Source organism: Nycticebus coucang, chromosome 10 (genome assembly GCF_027406575.1).
Source record: "Nycticebus coucang isolate mNycCou1 chromosome 10, mNycCou1.pri, whole genome shotgun sequence".
NCBI lineage: Eukaryota > Metazoa > Chordata > Mammalia > Primates > Lorisidae > Nycticebus > Nycticebus coucang.
In genome coordinates, this window is record NC_069789.1 from 127,232,540 (window position 1) to 127,239,157 (window position 6,618).

The following is a 6,618-nucleotide window of genomic DNA, read 5'->3' on the forward strand; positions in this document are numbered from 1 at the left end:
ACGCCCTAAGCAAACCTGGGCAGGTAGAGAACAAGTCAGGCTCCCCAGGCTCAGAGACTCCTCCACCCCATTCCTGCTCTTAAAGAGACAACTTCAGCTCTTCCCCACCACTGTCCCAGGGTCACTGAGGCCACAGCAGCCTCTAGTGAGGTGATAAGAGAATAGAGGGGCTGGAACTTGGCCTCTTAAATTAGAGGGGGAGCTTTCTCTAATCTCCTGTGCCCAGAAAGGGACCTTGAAGAAGGAAGATTCTGGGGTCCTTAAAAGAGCTTCTATCTGGGCGGTGCCGTAGCTCAGTGGGTAGGGTGCCAGCCACATACACTGAGGCTGGTGGGTTCGAACCCAGCCTAGGCCAGCTAGAACAACAATGACAACCACAATAAGAAAAACAGCTGGGTGTTGTGGCGGGCACCTGTAGTCTCAGCTACTTGGGAGGCTGAAGCAAGAGAATCTCTTAAGCCCAAGAGTTTGAGGTTGCTGTGAGCCATGATGCCATGGCACTCTACCGAGGGTGACATAGTGAGATTCTGTCTCAAAAAAAAAAAAAAAAAAAAAAAAAGCTTCTATCCTGCAGGGCCATGGAGGAAGGTAACAACCTGATGGTGCTAGTGTAACAACCCAACTTATGGTACTTAGATTTCGTGTTTTGCTTGGAGGAAGGATTGCTGGCAATTATGGGGGCTCAAAGTCCCCTTCCAGGCCACGTCTTGCTCTCAGCATGGCTTGAGGGTCAGCCAAAGATGCTGGTACGACCAAAGTCAGGCAGTGGGAGCTGGGAAGAAAATGGGGGAGAAGCTGGAACAGTGAGTAGGGGTCTCGTAGGGGCTTTGGGGCCTTAGACCAGACCATAATCTCCCCCCACACCCTGGGAAACTGAGGCCAGAATTTCTCAGCCAAAACTGTCCCCACGGGTGCAGGGAGCCAGATGTTTGGGGCTTCTTGATGGGGTGCCAGGGCCGGTGTGCCTGCCGCTCCACTCCAGATGAAGCCCCCTGTACTATGCAGCTCCTCTCCCTCCTCCCTGCCTGGGCTGCCTCCTCCAGGCGTCTCTTCCGCTGGGGTCTGTGCAGGCCCCCCCATGGTCCCAGTTGGGGGTTCTCCTCCCCTCAATTCCGCCTTCTCAGACAGAGGGACTTTTGTCTGGGGCTGGATGGAAAACAAGGCTCCTTTGAGCTGCCGGAGGACGATTGGGGTCACAAGGAGGGGCAGGGCCAGAGAGGGGTGGCTCTGCCATGGCCACTAGCTGGACCCAGGCGACCCCCAACACCATCATGGAGTGTGAGGGGGCCGCTGGAGCCCGGCCAGGGATGGGTACAGGGGCTCAGATTCAGGCTCTGCTGAGGCCACAGGGGCAGGGTGACAGCAGGGAGGACCCCCTACTCTTCTTCAGGCAGGGATAGGGGCAAAGAATGCCCGCCTAGTGGCATGCTTTCCTTATGTGGTTCCCTGGGGCAGTTTCGCAATCCCAGGCCTGGGACCAGGAAAAGTCCTCCTCCCATCTCATCAAGGAGGGGCCAGTCCCCAGAGAAGGACAGGCACCTGGGTGGGGCTCAAAGCAGAAGGCGCGGAAGAGGATAGGAGCAGAGGAAGGGAAGGCCTAGGGGCCAGGCTAGCTAAGGGGGTCTTTGTGTCTGTGCGCACAGCATCTCTCCCCCAGACTCAAGGTTGAGCGTCTCTGGGAAGACCCCTTGCCGGTTTGGGGAGTGGAGTGGTGTCTCCCTCTGTTGGGGATCCTAGGAACTACAAGCTTCCAAGAGTGGCCGAGGCTGTGCAGGGTGTCTGGAAAGGGGGACGCTCTTTCCTCCGCGCCTGCAAACTCCGATGCCCAGAGGGGCCAGGCAGAAATTGCAATGTGTACAGCAGGACAGATGTGAGGCCACTAGGCATGGTGGCAACGGGGTAAACCGGAGAACTGTTGTCCTGTCTGAAAAGACTGGAGCAACCCCCCGTAGAAGATGTAGATATTACTCATATACCCTGCAAGGGAGAAAGGCCGGTAGTAGGAATCAGGAGAATACTGCCATTTGTGAGGGGGGAAGTTCTCCCTACTGAGTACCTTTGGAAAGTGGCAGCTGTGGTTGCTTCTGAGGAGAGAACCGGGAGGCTGAAGAATGGGGTGGAAGTGGACCTCTTACACTTTTCGAATTTTATATCCTGAAAATGAACTACCTTTAAAATTTTTAAGAAATTAAGGGATAACCTCTACCTAGTTTCGGCCAATTCCCAGCATTATTTGTAATAGATCGCAGAAACCGAACTCTCCTTGGGGGAATTCCCAATATTAAAAGTTAGCTCAGATTAAAAAAAAAAAATTATGCAGTTCAAACAAAGCACATCTAAGGGCTGGTTTCAGCCCAGGGCACCCCCAGTTACAGCCTTCTGACAAACTCTGAGTTTTCTGTAGGTTTAATTGCCATGGTCTTACATTCTGATGCACAGATGTGTTTATACTCAACCCAGGCCAATAATAAATTCTTCCTGGATTGGACTTGAACATGTCACATCCAAGTGTGTGTGGGGCTGGGGTTTACAGCACACCAAGACCCTGGCAAAGGGCTGTAGGGAGTGGAGTGTCATCACTGTGCCGGGTCAGGGTTGGGTCTCTTTTGTCCTGAGCCTTCCGGGTCCATTTCACCTCAGTCATATTTTAAATGTGCATATATATAATGTATATTTTATATAGTAATAATGAAAATATTTGAAACATTTCCCTTCATTTTGCTTTTGAAATCATTCGGCCCTGAAGAACCCATTGCAGCTATGATTAGCTGTGATTTCTCAGTATCCTAGGAATTCTTTCTTTCTTTTTTGTGGGTGAGGGACAGATTCTCACTGTGCTGCCCTGGCTAGAATATGGTGGTATCACAGCTCACAGCAACCTCAAACTGTTGGGCTTAAGTGACCCTCTTGCCTCAGCCTTCCAAGTAGCTGGGACTACAGGTACCTACCACCATGCTCGTTTTTCTTTCTTTCTTTCTTTTTTTTGAAGAGATGGGATCTCACTCTTGCTCAGTCTGGTCTCAAACTCCTGAGCTTAGGCGATCCACCCCTCAGCCTCCCAGAGTCCTAGGATTACAGGTGTGAGTACCCAGCTTATCCTAGGAATTCTTGAAAAATGAGAAAAACCAAACCTATGGATACTAATAGTTTCTGGATGTCATCGTTTTCAAAATTGCCAAACTAAAACACAAAATCAAAGCCATAGGGTGGCTCAGCGCCTATAGCTCAGTGGCTAGGGCGCCAGCCACATGTACTGGGGCTGGCAGGGGACTGGTAGGTTTGAACCTGGCCCAGGTCTGCCAAACAACGACAACTACAACAACAAAAAAATAGCTGGGCATTGTGGTGGGCACCTGTAGTCCCAACTACTTGGGAGGCTGAGGCAAGAGAATCGCTTAAGCTCAAGAGTTGGAGGTTGTTGTGAGCCAAAATGCCACAGCCCTCTATTGAGGGTAACATAATGAGACTCTGTCTAAAAAAAAAGAAAAAAGAAAAGAAAAGAAGAAAAGAGAAAACAAAAGCCATAGGATGTTATGTAGTCCTTGATTCAAACTTGTATTGATTTTTTTCTTTTTTCTTTTTAATCATCATGGGTATAGGATAGCTGTATATCTTTATGGGATATATGTGATGTTTTGATACAGGTGTACAATGTGAACGGATCAAATCAGGGTAGTTGGGGTATCCATCACTTTCATTGATTTTGTTTCAGGAATGTTATTGCTCTTCATTTTGGGCTATGCTTCTGCAGTCTCCTGGCAAATGTGTAGACGCCAGATGGGCCAGCCTGGGGTATGAGAGCTAGAGACACCCAATGAGAGGGGGCTGACTGGGCTGCGGCCCTGCCTTCCCAGTGGAGGCTGAGCAGCCATGCTGATGGGCTGGGAAGGCGTGGTTGCAGGGACATGCCACGGTCCCCCTTCCTGAGCAAGAGAGAGACAGATGGATGTGGACAGGTGGATGTGGCTTCCTGGGGCTTTGTGGAGCTGTTTCCTGTGGTCTCAGGATGCAGCACCTGTGGGACAAGAAAAGGAGCTGCAGGTGGCCCTGCCCTGTCACCAGGGGTAGTGTGGCTGTGGGCATGCCACTGCCTGGCTTCCAGGAGCCACCTGATGGCCACACAGGGTAGCACTACCCCCGTTCCCCCTACCCTGATGTCACCCATCCAGAGAAGCTAGAAATACAGATTTTTATGGTGGAATCTCCTGATTTTTAAATGTTAGCTAACTTGTAGTTTTAACACTTTGCAAACCAAATAACTTGGGGCCAGGACTTTGAGGACAGCCTGAGCAAGATAGAGAGTCTTCGCTTCTAAAAATTAAAAAAAATTAACCAGGCTTAGTAGCTGTAGTCTCAGCTACTTGGGAGGCTGAAGTGGGAGGATCCCTTGAGGCCAGGACTTTGAGGGTGCTGTGAGCTATGACTGCACCACTGCAGTCCAGCCTGTACAATATAGCAAGACACTGTCCCTCTTAAAAAATATATGCGTCCCTGTGGCCACCAGTTTGAGCCCCATCTTGAACAGGCAAATTAGGGTGAAGTTCAGGCCTTCCCCCCGAGGCCATACTATCACTCTGCTCCAGCCACCTCAGCCTCTTTACCATTTTTAGACTCCTAGAGGCTTGTTTTTGTTCCAGACCTCTTGCAAAAAATGTCCCCTCTGCCTGAGGTTCTTTGCCCACATGTCCACATGGCTCATTCTTTTTGTGTTTGTTTGTTTTGTTTTTGTTTAGTAGGATCAGGCCAGGTTCTAACGCACCAGCCCCAGAGCATGTGGCAGGCGCCCTAAACACTGAGCCACGGGCGCCCAGCCAACACATGGCTCATTCTTCAAGTCCACACTCAAATGCCACCTTCTCATGTGGCCTTCCCAACTACCCTCTTTAAAATTGCACCCACCTCCTACCCTTTCTATTGCCTTGTGACGTATCTCTCTTCACAGCATATTCTATTAATAAAACATTCCTCTTTGCTTGTGGGGTTATCTGCCTCCCCTGCTACCGTGTCGCTCCTCCCACGGATTTTCATCAGAACACCTGGCATGCAAAATAGAAAAGAAAGGTATTACTCTCTGCCCGGGCTTGCAGGAGCTGGGGTGGGATGGGAGGGCAGAGATACTCACAGGGGCCATATTTTCTGACAGGTCCAGACCAGCCTTCTCATCATTGGAGGGGGCGGGAGGGTTGGGCTGCTGGCTGGGCATCCAGGCTGTGTATGGGAATTTCAGGGAGGCAAGAGAGGGCAGGGGACATATCTCGGCTCTACGTGTCTGGGATGGGGATTGCGCACTCAAGGGAGGACCGCCTCAGCCTCCTCTCAGACTACCTCTATCCCCAAATCTCCCAGTGAAATCCAACTGTTGTATGTTTCCTTTAGTTTACAGAGTGATGCCAAACATAATAGTTGCCAACATTTAAACATCAGGATATTTCAACATAACAAGCAGCACTTCCATCTTCTCTTGATGGTGGCTGTTAGAATAGCAGGTCTGTCTCCCAGGGGTGACCCAGGCCCCATTGCCTGTGAAGCCTGGGCCGAGGCAGGATTAAGGAAAAGCGTGGTTGTGTTTTGTGATTTCTCCTCTAAAAAGGCTTTATTGGTCAACTGACCCCGACGGAGAAGACCGAGTCTTTTGAAAATGCCTGAATAAGTAGGAGCAGGGCAAGAGAGCTGAGGTACAAGGCATTAGATAAGCAAATGAGCCAGAATGTCAAAGATCGGTGAGTCCACATGAAGGATATTTGGGTTCCTTGTACTAGTTATATAACTTTTCTATTTTTTTTTTTTTTTTTGAGACACAGTCTCACTCTGTCACCCTGCGTACCCATGGCGTCACAGCTCACAGCAACTTCCAACTCTTAGGCTCAAGCGATCCTGTTGCTGCAGCCTCCTGAGTAGCTGGGACTACAGGCAGCCACCACAATGCCCGGCTAGTTTTTCTATTTTTAGTAGAGATGGAGTCTCCATCTTGCTCAGGCTGGTCTTGAACTCAAGCAATCCTCCTGCCTCAGCCTCTGGAGTAGCTGGGACTACAGGCACCCGCCACAACGCCTGACTAGTTTTTCTATTTTTAGTAGAGACGGGTCTCACTCGTGCGTAGGCTGCTCTCAAACTCCTGAGCTCAGGCTATCCATTCACCTTGGCCTCTCAGAGTGCTAAGATTACAGGCATGAGTCACTGCGCCTGGCCTATATAACTTTTCTATGGCTGAAAAAATTCAAAATAAAAGTTGGAGACAAAGCAATAATAATGTAAAATTAAAGTTAATACCAAATAATATATCATAAGATCAAAATATCAGTGAAAGAATGGAGAGCAAAGTAAATTTAGAATTGAATAATCCAAAAGTCAAACAGAATCTAATTGAATTTGAGAGATTATAATTTATGCATATTACTATATATTTTATATTAAAATTATATATATATATTGTTTTTTTTCCTCCTTTTAGGTAAAAGCCTGTATTCGTTCTGGGCTTTCTGCAATGTCTTTCTTTTCTCTCTCTGGGATTAGTTTGAAGTCTGTGACCCAATGGCGCCCACCTGTGTCCCTTCATAGCTGCAGTGACTTAAGCCCTCCCGTTGCCTAGCCCTACATGATGGGGCCCTAAGGCTCTGA